The following is a 16,668-nucleotide window of genomic DNA, read 5'->3' as shown; positions in this document are numbered from 1 at the left end:
CTGGGGACTCATTCACCCATGCGTTCCCTACGCCGGCCACCAGTTCTTTTTCCCCGTTGTTGTCAACATGGTAAGAGCATCCATCCACATAGACAGTGGGCATTCCCTCACACTTGTATTCTTCAAAGACTTTGTGAGGGGAATTAAGGTATGCCTCCATGTTGTCCTTGATTTTTAGACTTTCGTCCTTGAGACAGTTTTCTCTGGCACAATCATGCAAGTCAGCCAGACCTTGCGCGAGGGGACTCTTCTTGTTTTGGCCATATCTGACCTCCACAGGAAAGCCTTGCATTGACAGAATCCAAGAAGTAATTCGGGAATTACTCACATTTCCGGCCCGGATTCTGTCACTTTGGAGGTATTGCAGAGGCTGGTGTGGAGTCTCCACTATGATGTGTTCCCCCTGGATGAACGGGCGGTAATTCTTCAATGCCCACACCGTTGCCAGGAGTGCCTTCTCACAATCGTTGAATTTTTCCTCCACAGAGGATAAAGTTTTGCTCGCATAGGAGATTACGTTATTGACCTTGTCATGCTTTTGGTATAATACTGCCATCAAGCACGTATTAGAGAACCCTGTCTCCAGGAAGAACTCCTTGTTTCTGACAGGGTAAGCTAGGCAAGTCGCTTGTGAGAGGCTTCTTTTGAGCTGTCTTACTGCCTCAGATTGTTCTGGACCCCATTCCCACTTGATCCCCCCTTCAAAAGATGAATCAGGGGTCTAGCGATCTCTGCGTAGCCCTCAATAAACTTTCTGCTGTAATTAGTCAGTCCAAGGAGGCGTCTTAGTTCCCGCAGAGTTGTGGGATCCTTCAGTTTCTGAAGTGCTTCCACTTTCTTTTTTTGGGGACAGAGACCCTGAGGAGTAATCTCATGCCCCAAGAAATTAACACGGGTTCTACACCACTGTGCTTTCTGAAAGGAAAGTTTTGCTCCGGCGGCCCTCAACTGTGTCAGAACATAACGGATCTCCGCTATGTGTTCTTCCACAGATGAACTTTTGATGAGGACATCATCTACATAAGCCAGGTTACCCCTCACACCCAGGTCGGGCATGGCCTTATGTAGGAAAATGTTGAATTCATTGCCGGAGTTGAGGTATCCGAAGGGAGTCCGGGTCCATGTGTACTGCTGGCCCCCAAAGGTAAAAGCCAGTTTGTATTTGTCCTCCCTCCTGACAGGCACAGTCCAGTATCCATTGGTCAGGTCTATTGCAGTGAATACCTGTGACCCCTGAATCTGGGCCAGCCCTTGGTCAATGTAGGGCAGAGGCCATCGGGAAGTATGGACCCGTTTGTTGAGCTCCCTAAGGTCGGCACAGAGTCTCCACTGGCCGTTTGGCTTCAATATTCCCAGCACCGGATTATTGAAGGTGCTGTGTACTGGACGGATTGTTGCCCGGGACTCAAGGTTCTTAATTATTTCAGTAAGGGACTCCATGGATGCGAGAGGCAAACGATATTGCTTCACAAACACTGGAGTCATTCCAGGGTCCGTGGGAATTGTTGTTGTGTGGATGTTGGTGCGACCACAGTCATATGAGTCTACCGCAAAAAGATCTTGGAAATCCAAGAAAACTTGTTTCAACGTTTGCTTCTGTTCCAGAGTCACGCAGGCATCAGCTAGGTTGACTCTCTCTCCAACCATCTGCCTGAAGCCTGGAAAGACTTCTGGTTTTGCTATCTCAGCGGCCTCCTCCAGCTGGGTGGAGAAGTCCCTGGTCAGAGTGCTGATTTGGACTGGAGGTTTCAGGTGGGAAAGGCAGCCCTCATGGACCTGGAAAATCACCTCACCCCTTCTGAAGTCACAAGTCACATCTTCTTTACCATAAGGGCAAGAAGTGTACACCAGGAAGTTCCCCCCATGCTGGGTAAAGATCCTGTCTGGTGTTGTATTGCCATCACTGTCACTTTCAAAACAGTCCTTGGGGATTGGTCCTAACAGTTCATTTTCTAAATCAATGGAGAAATGTCGGTCATCAACCCCATTCCAATAATGGTGCATGCGGCTAGAGTAATACTCTTTAAGTCGTCCACCTCTATTGGAATGGCGTCATGTTCTATGTTGACTAATGGTGTTGGGTTTACCCCTAACCCTTGCTGTTGGAGAGAAGCATTTAGATGAATATAAGCATCAGGGTTTTTCAATTTTTGTCCTCTTTTAACTTTCACTTCCAGGGAGAATTGTCGGGTCCTTTCTGGGATGGTGACTTCCTCTTTAATCTGAATTTCAACTGCATAAGGTAGCAATTGAGCTGACCTAAATGCTTTTTCTGGATCATCAAAGCCCATGGGATTATCTGCTAATCGGGACCAAGCTTTGAAGTTTATTAGGTCCAAACTAATGGCAAAGCGATTGAGAATGTCACTGCCTAAGTAAAAGGCGGCAGTGACGTCTCGCACGACCCAACAATTATGGACTATGCTCTTGTTGCCAATGGAGATTTTGAGCATACACCTGCTTGGCAGGAGATGTTTCGAATTGGGTGTTTCCAGATCCATTTCCCATTTGTCTATCAGTTTGAATGTGGGAATGGCTGGATCTTTTGGGAGTTGGCGGAACATGGCTTCGTTGATGAAACTCTTACCGTTGTTCACACACACTCGGGCGAGAACAGAGTCCTTCCCATCATTTAACTGAACAGGGATGAACAACTGCTCTCCAATTTGCTGAACATCAGCCAGGCTCTGAGCTGATTTCACATCTTTCTAGACTATTGGAGTGGGAATGTCTGATAGTGAATTAGTAAAGAATTTCAGGGTGTTTCCCTCCAGTGTGGAATGCCACCTTAAACTGGAAGGAATATTGATTTTCAGAAATAGAGAGGACCCCACATCACCAGTCTGTTGTCCGACTGCTATTACTGTCACATCTGGAATTTGGTTGTTATGGAAGTGAAATTCTACTTGGTAAGATTTTTGTTCAACCATGTGGCAGGTGCCGTTTAAACTAATATGGTTGACACTCTGTTTTAATTTTATTGGTCGGCTTGTCTGGGTCCAGAGGACCTTGTTTACGCAATCTATTAGAGGTGACAACCTTCTCAGGAGGTCATTCCCTAGTAAACAAGGGGTGCCCTCTGGAGTCACTACTATGACCGGGTGTTTCACCTTGTGTCGCCCAATCTTGATGTCCAAATCTGCAGTCCCCTCGACAGGAATTTCCTTCCCGTCAAAGTTCTGGAGTTGTCCAGGAAGAGAGGTGAGAGGAATACAATAATTCTCCCCCCCTTTTGGACAAAAGGGTAGCTTGGAATCCAGTGTCCACCAGTGCCAAAATTGTGCCCTGCCCCTCTACTTGTACCGGGGCATAGTATCTTCCCTCATTCTCCTCAAGGGGGCATGGATAATGCACATTTTTGGACAACTGGTGGGCTAACTTTCTGGTTTTGGACATGGCGAGAGAAGAGATTTGGGCAGAATTCTGTGAAGAGCCTGGGGAATCTGAAAGAACAAGTTGGCAACTGGAAATGGTTTCGGGTTCTGGGCCGCCCCGCCCCTTTTTGGAGGCAGTCATCAGGATGGGTTTGACCCATGGGATTTTGGTATTGTTGGTTCTGGGATAGAAGTTTGGGCGGCGACAGCTCAATCCCCGCATCTACCCAGTCTATTGATTCGGTTTTAGGTTCCCCTGGTTCCGGTTCTGGACCGCCCCTGCCTTTTTGGAGGCAGTCACCAGGATGGGTTTGAACCAGGGGTTTTTGGTATTGTTGGTTCTGGGATAGGATGATGGGCGGCGACAGCTCAATCCCCACATCTACCCAGTCTGGATTGAAATCCCTTGGGACCCATTTTTCCTTGGGAGGAGTTCCCCCATCTCTGAAGGGGAAGATCCTTTTCCCAGGATCCTCTTAGGATCCCTCTCCCTCAAATTGGAAGACCTGTACCTCCTCCACAAAGTGGGTCCGTTTGGGTCCTTTGTTTCTCTTACCTCCTCTTTGCTCCTTGGGTGGCAGACTTTCAGGGGTAGGAGATTTTGTTTCCGGTTCCTGGTTTTCCAGGGGCTGTTTACAAGTTGGGAAGGAAGCTTCCTCCAAGGCTTTACACCCCCCTTCCCCTTGTGCCTCCTCCCTGGGAACTAGTGGGTTATCGGGGTGCTGCCCCGTCATTGTTCTGGAGCACCAGGTCCAGAGTTTGGGGCATTCTGCGGTGGCATGCTCATCTGAGGGTTCTGTTGAGCCCTCAGTATGTGACCCAGATCCTGTGCCATATTTTGGACCTGGTGCTCAACTTGGGAAACCTGCTCAGGTTGATGCGGGGTTCTGTTTTCTCCCCTGGGTTGATCCCGGGAAGGGTAGCTATCCCTTCTCTGGTAATACCCTGGGTTGGGAAGATTTGGGTACCCCTCCACCCTTGGCCTCCCCTCTCCCGGATTAGGTTGTCTGGGCTCAGGGAATTGGGGAAAGAAGAATGGATGGTTTTGGGGTTGGAAATTGGATGGATACCTGGGAAAAAAGTTCTGCCCAGTGTTTGGGGAATTTCTGCCCTCCTGTGGGAAGTTAGGAGGGAAGTTCCCTGGTTCAGGTGCTTGGCTGGATCCCCCCCTTGGGCTGGAGGAGTCCACACATAACCCAGGATTGGTCTGTTTCCCTTGTAGCGGGGACTCACATAGTCAGGGGAGCGAGGGACCCCATTTGTGGGACTACCTCCTTGACTCCCTGTCTGTGAATGGCCCGAGGGCCTTCTGGGCTTAGAATTATTTTGTGAAGGCAGGTTTTTAGGCCCCCCCCATCTCCAAATCTAAAATGGGGGCAACCTTTACCTCTGCCACCTTGGCAGCAGCAGGGGTGCTGTTGGTTTTGGTTTCTTTTGGCTGATTCTTGTTTTCCACTGGTTTCTGCACCTCATAGATGCAGGTGGCTTGCTCAATGACCCAGTCTAAAGATCTTTTCTCGTGAAAATCTCTCACGAGCTGGGTCATTATGTATTTGGGGAGTGCATGGAAAAATGTGTTGATGAATTCTCTGCTGTCCGTGCGCACCCTTCTGGTGGTCTGCACAAAGGCACGCTTCAATTCTTGCACAAATTCTTGTGGGGCCTGATCCTCCCCACATTGCAAATTGTAGGCTGCCTTGCGAGCCTCTTGGGGATTTCTATGCACAGAAAAGTGTTTCAAGATGGCCGCCCTAAAGGTGGACCATCTTGAATGATTTTGGTCCTCCAGCCCCGCAAAGAAACTGGAGTATTCTGGGGAGAATGTCCATTTGACGTACTGGATGCAGCTACTGCTGTCCTTCAAATGGTAGGTCTCCATCATTTGCTCAAAGAGCTCCAAGTGTTCCCACATAGAATACTTGGAGTTCTTGTGATAAGGCGTGATGACACTCCTTATTGCCTTGATCTGCTTTAAGGGGTCCTTAAGCAAGGCCCTTTTTGCCTTATTGGCCTTTTTGGTTCGGGGAACCCTGGTCCACTCATCCTCTGACTCAGAGGCACTGCTCCCAGAGGTGCCCGTCTGATCTTCCAGGTTTTCCTGGATTCTGCGAGCCTGGGAATGGCTGGCAGAATGTGGGGACCTGGTCTCCTGTGTCCTGTGACGCTCAGAGGAGTCTTCATATCCCTCCTTGCTACCAGGATTTGCTGGGTACCCCCCCACTGACCTAACTGGGCAGAGGTTTTCAGGATGCCCTTAGTGGGCCTACTCTCCTGGGGTTCCCCACTAAATTGCACTGTGCTTGGGTGCCCATACCCGGATGCCCGCCCATCCATTCCTGGGTGGTACTGGCCTATGAGCCCCATCCTTTTGGATGGATAGTAATCTGCCATCCCTGTGGCCCTGTGCTCATGTGCGCCAGGGGACATGAGGGCGGCAGAGTCCAGTGACTGGGAGAGATGAAGGCCTCTGGTACTAGGGCTCCTGAGGTTATGCTCAGGTGTTTCCCTTTTCCAGCGAACTTCATCTCTATCAGCCCCTGCTCCTTGTTGCAATGCAAGAGCCTGGGCTTTCAGTTCCTCAACCAAGGCCTTACTAGACTCTATCAGTCTCTACTGCATGGCTACCTGTTGCTGGAGCCTATCATTGTGCTGACAGACAGCCTCATTCTCTCTCTGTGCCTCCTGATTGGTCCTGGAGTACTGGGCCAGTCTTTGCTGCAGGAGGGTTACCTCCTGAGTCCCATCCCTTCTGGCCTGCTCCTTTCTTGCCAGAGCATCTTCCACCCTCCTGGTGTGCTCTAGCAAGTCGTGATGCTCTTTTTGGAGGTAACCCAGCCCCTGGAGGGCCAGGTGATTTTCTTCAATTTTTTCTTTTAATTGGCAGGCTTCCTGGCCTAATGTGTCCCTTTCCTGACTAAGAGCCTGCATCTGTGCCGCCAGGTCATCCCTCTGCCTTTGAAAGGCACCAGCTTTCAGGCGTTCTTGATCAAACTCTGCCTGGGTATCCAGGTCTTTCAAAATCAATGTATTGCTTTCCTCTTTATCTCTTTCTAGTCGAATTTGCAGGGTGGCTACCTACCTGCTCTGTGCATGCCCTGTTAAAGTCTAGTTGTTGCTTCAGCTTTTTCTGGCTCTGCAGTAGGGAGTCCAACCCTTCTTGGTATTCCTTCTGCAAGGTCAGAAATCTGGTATCCTGATCAGCCTTTTCCTGTTGCAGGATATCCATATCCTCCTTCATTTTAATGATGTATTGTCTACTCTCGTTTTCTGACTCCTGGCTTCTGTGCAGCCTCTGCTCAGAAGAGACCAGGTCAGATTGGGCCTTTTCTAATGCCATCTGTTGCCTATTTGCCAGATCTTGGCCTTCAGCACATGTGTCCTGCATGGCTCCCATATATAGATACAAATATGCCGCTATCCTGGCAATCTTATTGTGTTCATCTTTGGCTTTAGGGGCCATATATAGCTCACTCAGGGCCACATGTAAGGGACCCTGATCTCTCCACATATCTGACCCAGTTGTAGTGACCTGTTGTGTGATCGCCTGCAAGCATACATTTTGGTCCTGTTCAGACCATTCACCTCTCACAAACAGTTTATGTAAGAGGTGCTCCCTAGCTATCTTCATATCTACCAAGGTCGTCATTCTGGAGATTGATTTCCTTCCTGACTTACAGACGTTTGTATTTTATTTTGCAAAACAGACTGTTTCCTTAGAGCGTTCCTTTGAGGAGTGCTTTACAGCGTAACACAGCGCGGTGATCTAACCGGATATGTATCCTGTCAGCTGGCACACTGTATTAATCTGCACAAGTGATAGATCTAATCCAAAATCCCCGGCTACGAGCCCCCACTTTGTTAAAGACTCCAATCAAGCAGTCCCACTAAGTCAGTGCCTTGTCTGGGATTGCTCAAGGGAAGCCCTTATTTATATATTTTTATGTCCAGTTCGTGTACTCTGGATGACCACCCTTATATAACACCCCTCTCTTAGAATCACCCTGACCCCACTGAGCCAAGAAGTAAGTTTGTTTTGCAAATTTAAAAGGTTTATTTGAGAATTAAACAATATATATATATCACACTTTTATAATAAATGAATAATTGATATCACACTTGTGAATATGAGCAGTAATCAGCAATAGGTAATCCTACAATAGCACAGTTCTGGTGACTTATGACTAGGAACAGGAGAATAAGGTATCAGAGAATGCCTTATGGTTTCAAGGAGACGCAAAGATGAATAAAAGGCAGTACAGAAATAAACTTGATATGATTTCAGCAAAAGATAATGTGATCACTTTTTCTTTGACAATTCACTCCCCCCCCTATGCAATGTAAGGAGATGGAAGTAACACGCACAATTCTCAGGAATACACACAAATGCAATACAAAGTTCCAGTTCCCCCCAGCGAGCTTAGAGGAAAACAGGTATGATTTTAAACACAGGCAAAATCCTTTTAAAGGTGGTGGCAATGAAGTGAAAAATATACTCAAATTGCTTTTAATTCCCTATAGGAGGTTCAGGGTGAGTGATAGCTACTTTAAATTAGTCCAGGATCACTTTAGCAATGCTCTATGAATGATCGTCAGGTTGCAAACGAATTTCAGCAAAGGAAAGCAAGGAGCTGCTATTTTGACAAGTGAAGAAATTGAGCCAAATCGCAAATCGCGGCAAGTTTTCCGAGTGTGTCGAGCACGATTACGGAACAACTATAAGTAGCAAGTCGGTTTTAGGTTTGTTGGAAAGCTACGAATCTTAGCTTCAAAATGACAGTTAAAACACGTTCCTAGGACACACGTTTCCGGAGATATGGACGATTTAGGGGAGGTAGATTTTCAGAATTGAAATTACAGTTTCAGAATGACAGATGCGCTTTGGAAGGTTTTGAATCAACAGGATGGACACGATTTCTGATGATGCAGTTCTAATAGGTTAAAATAGTTTGAATTAGATTATTTTAAACTAAGAGATTGCGTTTTTGCACAGTCCTAAGGATACTCACTCCTAAATTTGGAAGGACTGGGCCTCGTTACGGATCTGGTCAACAGGTTGGACCGGACTTCTGGCGATTTCCGGTACTGGTTCTCTGGTTCTGGTCTGTGGTTCTGCTAGTGGTTCTGGATACAGCGTCTGGTCTGGTCTGTGGTTCTGGATTCAGCACTGCTTTCTGGGTCTCTCTGGTCTCTGGAGATTGATGGATTTGAAGTCTGGATCTCTGGATGTGAAGTCGTCTGTCAGCGTGCTCCGCAAGGAAATGGAAATTGTATGTCCCTGTCTAGCTTCCAGTGGCTCTTTTTATGTGTTTTGAAAATGGGTGGGTCGGCTAATTCTGCATGCCCAAACCTCTCAAGATTTGATAGGCCAAAGGATTCTTTGGTCCCTGATTTGAGAAAGGATAGTGTGTCAGAGTGATGTCAGCCATTTACAATCTATTGAAGAAACGCCCCTTTGCTTTTACCTTAGAAATCATTTTTCCTAACTACACATATTTCCCAGATACACAGTTGTTTGACATTACATGTACATATTACAGATTACTTAAGGTACATTCTGGCCCAACTCTGATCTTCCTGGGGGCTTGCATTCAAAAATGACAACTTAATTTAGTTTTTAGTTGATTTACCAATATCGGACATTTACCAAAAACGGCACACATGTACACCGCCTTTCTACCCATATTCCAGTAAATTTTCATTTTTCTAGCGTGAACCCCGTGTCTGCAATCTCCTTAACTCATGGGGTTTTGCCTCAGAACATCGTACGGAATTGAGTTTGGACTCAAATTGTAGGTACAAATTCCATTTTAAGGATCTCCAAATTGTACATTCCTGTCATCTGGTTACAATTAGTTATCAGTGTTTTTATAAAACATATATTTGCCTTCAATTCAATTCACTTCAGTGTTTGGGTCCGCCCCCAGAAACTTGGGAGTCAGGGATCACATGTCTCTTCTGCCAGGCAGAGCTCTGTTTACAGTCCACACCCAAATTAACATACCCCATTCAATTGCAAGAGTCTATTTTGTCGGCTGAGGTCAGCAGGCCAGGGGGCCACTCTGCCTTTGGTTAGCATGTCCATGTGATCTCCTGGCTTCTTGTGTGTAGTTCTGAGGTGAGAAGGTTTCCCAGCCTCTTGCAATGTTAATTGAATCAGCCTGCCTTCAGGGGACAGAGGGTGTTTAAATTCTTACTTAACCAAAAAGGCTTTGAAGTTTCCAGCTGTCTCGGGATCCTTTGGAAACTCCTGAAGTACAGTTATACTGTCAGAGTTTAGACCACTAGCGCCGGCTTGTGTCCAAAGCTGGTACTGCCCCCATTTTTTTTAGGAGTTGTCTTGAATTTGACAGGAGGATTTTGCTTGACAGCTCTAATCCTTGCTGCCATTGTTTTGATGGGCATCCTTACAGTAGAGTGGTGATGTGGAACCCCACTCAAGAAGGTTGAATCTTTAGAGTGGTCTTGTGCCCCTGATTTTAGCAACTTGTTGACATCAATTAAAAACAGATTTTGAACAAATTGAAATGGACATTTTGAGCTTGCACTTCAGAGAAACAGCAGTGATTTCAAGGCGCTTTTGATCCAACAGGCACTGCTATTTTTCCTTGGGCACCACCTTTCACCCCTGGCGCTTCCGTTTCATCACACTTGCACTGGGGGGTGGCAGGTTAGGCAACCATTTTGGTGTGCGCAGAACTGCGTGGTTCTCCTGGTTCTGGGATAGAATGATGGGCGGCGACAGCTCAATCCCCACATCTACCCAGTCTATTGATTTAGTTTTGTTCTGGGATAGAATGATGGGCGGCGACAGCCCATCCCCACATCTACCCATTCTATTGATTTATTTTTGTTGTCACCTAATAATTCAACATGGGTCAAAACCCTTGACAGGACAGATATTAAAGTGTTTTCCTTTAGTCTTAGCAGGCCAGGCAGGGAAATACTCATTAAATTAGGGAAAGTGAGGTGTTTTTTGCACCCTTATTATTTGATAAAATGGCTACTTGTGAGAAAACTCTAACTACTTGTCTGTCTCGAATTTCTGACCCCTCACAGCTGGTTCCTGGTTTAGGAGGCAGTCACTGTTATTTTCCTGCTGGACCCATACAGGATTCAGTCTTGTGAGTATTGTTTCCTTGTTCATGCGTTAGGCTCCAAACACAGAAACCCACTACTGCTGCTCCTTTCCATTGAGGCAATGTAATAGCAACCTGCTCAGAAGGCTAAAGTTTCCATGTGTGACAAGGCCAGTGAGATTGGATCCCCTCTGAGCAAGGGGTGGGAGGCCAACCAGGGAGCCATCCAGAACAAGTCCTACCCCGGAGATGCATTGTGGCAGTAGAAAGGACCCCAATCCCTGCTCCCCCTCCATTGTGCCCGCATGTTTGTATGCAGACCCTCGTCTCCAGCCTTGCTTCATTTATTAGATAGTTGCATATGTCTTTCTGTCCTTTCTAGAATGGCTGCATCCAAAAACAAAACCGAATCTCCAACAAAGACGGCAGCACCATCCATGGGACAAAGCCAGTCCAAGAACGAGAGAGAGTTGCCTGTGGGAACCCGAGGTGCAGCCACCGATGAACGCTGAAGGCACCAGCACTTCACAACCCAGAGAGAAAGAAAGCCATGGCCGTAATTGGCAGTTATGATGAATCTAGCAATGTCATCACTGTCTATCCGGGGAAACTCTCTCTCCATATGGTCAGAGAAAGGCAGCCACTACCTGATTCAGACCCTGGCGGAGGCTGACTGAGGGAGGACCATATGGAGGAGACAACCCTCATAAGAGGGAGGTGGACGTGTTAGCTGGAACATGGTATCCCCCTTTCTACTCAGGGTATGATACCAACCCTCTAATTGCCCAATCCTGTATGGCATACTGTAATAAAAAAACAGAACATCCAGTCTGGACTGACAACAAGGCTTTTCCTCTCCCTTGTAGTAGAATGACTGAGTCGAAGAAGAGCACTAGAGCAATGCAGGGCGCTGAAGCCAGGAAGCCAGTGATGCACACTAGCTGTTGGAAGGATCCAATAGGTGCCAGGATGTTTAAAAACATCAAGCATCAACAGGGTCGAATTGGGACAAGAAAAAGGCCCAGGTAGCTAATAAAAAGTGGCCCACCCCTCACCTCCCAAAAAAAGTGGCCCTCAAATCCTCACATGAATCGCAGCAATTCACGACTTTACAGAAAATGCTTCTTATGGATGGTTAATGGGGTTTGTTGCATGTAATGTTTTGTAAACACTTAAGAAAACCAGTGGTTTTTTCCCACAACCCAAACACTGTGGAATCTGCACATCCCAGTAAACAATTACTTTACATTCAAATGTCAGTATTTTATGTGCAACGTCAAACTAAAGATGTGACCATTGTAAATTAGCATAAACAAGTTCAGATTATTGGGGATTTAATGTGATAAAAAAGCAGCAAGGAAGAGGGTAGAGAGGGTAAGTGCTGGGGAGTCAAGCTCATGGGTGAGCCACAGATGAAGTGCTAGGGTTGTTAAGTGCTACATGGCCAGGAGCCCCATTAGGAGTAAGTGCAAACCTCCAGGGGGTTGCGGGGGAGTTCCAAGGGAAGTGTTGAGAGCAGACAGGAGCTGAGCTGATTGGGTGAGGGAGGTGTGGGGCCCCGGGATGCATAAGGGCCCCAGACTCCAATAACAGCGACTGTGGGATTAGCAGAGGAAAGAAGAAGGGATGGAGGTAAAGAGGAAAGTCTTGAGGAGCTTCCAGAATTTGACAAAGTCCTGCTCAAGGCGCAGAGTCAAGGGAGGCTGTTCCATAGGAGGGAACCAGCTGAGGTAATCGATGGACCACCTACCCTCTGTTTAGGCAAACACGTTGTTTTAGTCGAACAAAAGAAGCCACAATCTCAGCAAGAAGCACAGCATCAAAAGACTGATGGAGGAGGGAACTGGAAGTCTAATCAAATGATAGCTTTAAACTTTATAATTAGAGGAAGCTAGCTGCAGACTGTACGTGGGCTTGCCTTGCCTGGCGGGTAGTGTAGAGGCACTTAGGCAGTTTAGATTGAGAGAGTTAGGTGCTAGTCACAGAAAAAGTCACACACATAGCATAGAGACGCAGAACCAATATGACTTCTCGAGCACCAGTCACAATCTGCATGAAATTGCAAACATTGCTCGGCATAGCGTGGCATACTGCAGCATAGCACACCACAACAAAGCAAAACATCACATACGTGGTGATGGAGGGCGGGGGTTAAGGCCAATGTGCTTATGTACATCTAAAGTATGGATGCACATCTTCAATGCCCTTTTCTTGTGGAAACATGGAAGGTTTCCTTTGAGAGGTGACTGCGTGCAGGGATAGCACAGAGGCACAGGGCAGCGCGCTGGTCTTTAAAGCAAGACCATGCAGAGCAACAGAGGTTTGAATCCTGGATCCGTGCTTAGAAACTGAACTCAGGTATGGTATTAGGCGCGTTACAAAAAAACAATTAATTAATAAACAAACTGCTGATTGAATAAAACAAGCCTGAACATAGCAAAGTAGCACTCTCTCCAGGGAAAAGGGAGCTGATAATGATTACCTCATAGACCAGATTTCGGAGAGTCAAGCAGACAGTGTGGTGGTGGCCAGCATCTATCGCTGTGCGGTGGACAACGGACATCCATCGTGGGTTGGCATTAGAGCGTGTTCTATAAGTGGGATAGGCATTGGATAAGGATTGAAACAATTAGCAGTTCTTCTTTCTCAGATGGATAAAAGGATTTTCCTTTGCATTTGGGGCTGGCTTGTGGCCAAATGGTGCTGAAGTCTCACTCTGTACCACTTTGCCCATCCATGCAGGGGCCCACCTTGCTGCCACTGTGCCTCTGAATCCCGGCTGGACGCACCACTTCCTAGTCCCCACCCTGCGAGGGTCAGGTGGACCTTACCCTTCACCTTTCGGAGAGTATGCATGAAAGAATGGGTGACTGACTGGGTGGGTGTCTTACCAATTGACAATTGACTAAGTGAGTAAATGTTGGTTTGAAGGGTGCTGCTATTGTGGAGATTGGCGACGGTGTGCTGAGTGGTGCAGATGTCCAGTGTGCTGCTGGGGTGATTAAGAGGCGCAGGCTGATACTGATGGGGAACCCAGGCAGTCATGGACATGGTCTGTGCTTCTAGTGAATACACTGACACATTACACAGAACACCAACAAAAAAACAAGAGATGCATTCCAAGATGGCGGCTGGTGAGGGAGGACGCATCTAACCGTCTCTCCTCTTAGGGCCGCACTAATAAGCTCATCTAATTAGCATGTCGGGCAAATCACAGGATCACGCCACCACAGAGGGCTGACACCCAGCTGTAACCCAAAAGAACTAAGCTAGTGGCGCAGCCGGTGCGCGGAGTTTAGAGGGTGTTACGGATGAGCAGTTGAGCCGCTCGGAAAGAAGGGTCCGCCTGGGAGAGAGAGAGCAGCTATGGGCGGCCGCGCAGAATACTGGAGAGTGCCTGGCGGGGCTGGGGTTGTGGACTGCGACCGCTCGAGGAAGAAGCAGCGGTGGCGGTGGCCCGGCCCAGACATTGCAGAGAGCGGCACGTTCAGAGGCGAGACCACCAGGCGGGGGCCGGAGACGAGCGCTGGAGGGCCTGCCCCTCTGGTGAAGCGGGAGCACCACTGAGGGGTAGCAAGCATGGGTGATCACTTGTACACCCTGCCCAGTGAACATTGACTGGCGCCGGGGCTGCCTGGAGGCGCGGGGACACAGCAGCGGAGCGCCGCGGCACCCCTCTCCCCGGCTCCCGAAGAACACCTGTGTGCACCACTGGAGACTGGCGCCTGGTGGCCCATATCCCCCCGGGCAGCGGAAAGGCCGTGAGGACGTGCGGTGAAGTGTGCCCCCCCAGGAGGAGAGCACGGCAAGCGCCCACGGTGGTTGCCAACCGGGGGACGGGGGTGGGCCCGGAGAACAGGCACAGGGAAGGCCACTCGTCCGCCGGATTCAGGGAGAGGGGTCAGTGTGCACATCAGCAAGCGCCAAACCACGGACCCCCTTACAGCTGTGACCACGGTTGTTATCATCTAGCAACGGCAGAAACAGAGGCCTGGGAGAAGAACCGACCGCCCTCCCCACACTTAAGGTGAGGACAGTTTGCATAAACAACCCTACTGAAGGGAGGGCGGCCAAGTATAAGGCGCACTTACGGGCAGCCTCACATTGGAGCCCCGCACTGCACGAACCGTTCGAAAAGAAATCTCCCCCACTACCACCGCTGCGGCAATACTCCACGCACACCAAGCAGAAATGCCCTCCACTCGCAAACCTCTGTAAAATACCCAATAGACATAACAGGATCAGCCCAAGGACTGTCAAGCCCAGTCTCTCACAGCACTCGCTCCCCGGACAACAACAGGGATCGCGCCCTAGGCTCCGGGTGCAACCCAATAGTACCCTTCTGGACCGGGCCCCATCAAGTCCAGCACGGCGCATTAATGTCTAAATCACGGGCGAGGTCCGCAACGCAATCTTCCCCGCAGAGGAACCAGGGAAAGAATCTGAAGCAGCTCTGGGGGGCACAGGACGGCCTCACGCCCACGTCGGAAGACTTTCCCCCACTTGGCTCCAGCACAGCACGGGGAAGGATGGAGGGAAGTGCGATGAGCAAGGAGGACATGCAAACCTGCTTTAAAGAACTTCAGACACAGCTACTCAACTCTGTCCAAGAGCAATTTACAATCTTGAGGGGGGAAATGGTGCAATCAATCCATGAAATCAGGCAGGACGTAAGCAAACTGGGGGAGAGAACTGACTCAATTGATAGGAAACTCCAGCAAATGGAGGAAGACTCTTTAAAATCTGAAGAAACGATGGATAGGGTAGCCCAGGCAACGACGTACCTTGAACAACAATGCGAGGATCTAGAAAATAGATCGAGGAGGTCAAATGTGAGAACCAAAAACCTGTCGGAAACCGTAGGGGATGCAGACCTGAAGGCAACGGTTATGCAATTATTCACAGAGATCCTGGCTGAGGAAGAAGACCTGGGGGTGGGCATTGATCGAATCCACAGAGTGGGCCCCAAGAGGGGGATTGAACCAGGAGCGAGGCCCAGGGATGTGTTGGTGGCTACGACCTCCTATGGGCAGAAAGAACAACTTCTTAGGAAAGCCAGACAAGCCCCCGGATAAGGGTGAATGGTCAGGAAGTGCAACTATACCAGGATTTGGCCCAATCCACCCTTCTCAAGAGACAGAAGATAGGCCCAGTGGTTCGCCACCTGTCTTCAGCCCAAGTGAAATATAAATGGACGTTTCCGTTCGGCCTCCTGTTCACATGGGAGGGGGTCCAACAAAGAATCACATCTTGTGAGGAGGGCGAGGAGTTATTAGGCATAATGAGTGGAGTAGAAATCGCCCAACCGAGACCCCAGCGAAAGTCCAGGGGTTTAACTCAACAAGATGGGTGGAAGACGATTCACAAGAAAGGAAGAGACAAGAGGATCTAACCGACCGTGGGGCGCGCCGAATTAGTCTTCCACAAGTACGTAGAACACGGCAATGCTTACTATGGTAAATGCCAACCAATGGATATAGAGATAGACGATTTGCCTGATAGATCTTAAGCAGGCCTGAGAGAGAGTGAAGAAGGAATCCAATGGAAGTTCCAGCGGGTTTTAGAACTCCCCGTGACAAGTTGATGAGGGGCCATCCGACCCGGGAGCGCTGGACATTTCGTCTCGGTGCACGTAGCAACCTGGATTTGACCTCAAAGGTTACAAGGGGGGGAGGTATTAGGGAGGGTTTACAAGTTGGGTATAACGGGACGACTCACAGGCAAGACTCAGAGAACGTCAAATAAAAGGGGACAGTTGCAGGGAGCCCAACTACCAATTTTTTGATGGTTACAACAAATAGGATCCCGGTAACAGTGCTCTCGTTGAATGTTCGGGGCATTAACACTCGAATGAATAGGGCTAAACTGGACAGACAAGCAGACAACCTACTATATCAGGAAACGCACATTGAAAGAAGTGAGAAAACTTGCTTCAGGATAAAAGGGCCAAAACACGTCTTTCAGTCGAATGCTGAAGGAAAAAGGGCAGGAGTCATGATAGTTATAAAAGACACACTGAAGGCAAGATCCACGACCACAGAGCCAACAAGGAAGGAAGGTACATCTTCCTCAACGTCACCTTGGAGGGGAGGCGGCTTACGCTGGCTTCGGTTTATGCCCCGTATATGGGACAGGAAACCTTCTTACTGACCATGTTGAAGGCGCTTGAGGAGTTTGCCACAGGAGACATTATACTGGGAGGAGATCTAAACTTGGCC

The sequence above is a fragment of the Ambystoma mexicanum genome, chromosome 5q (assembly GCF_040938575.1).
Source record: "Ambystoma mexicanum isolate Mex_15411 chromosome 5q, UKY_AmexF1_1, whole genome shotgun sequence".
Lineage (NCBI taxonomy): Eukaryota > Metazoa > Chordata > Amphibia > Caudata > Ambystomatidae > Ambystoma > Ambystoma mexicanum.
The sequence above is the reverse complement of the archived record's forward strand: the minus strand, read 5'-3'. Positions refer to the sequence as shown.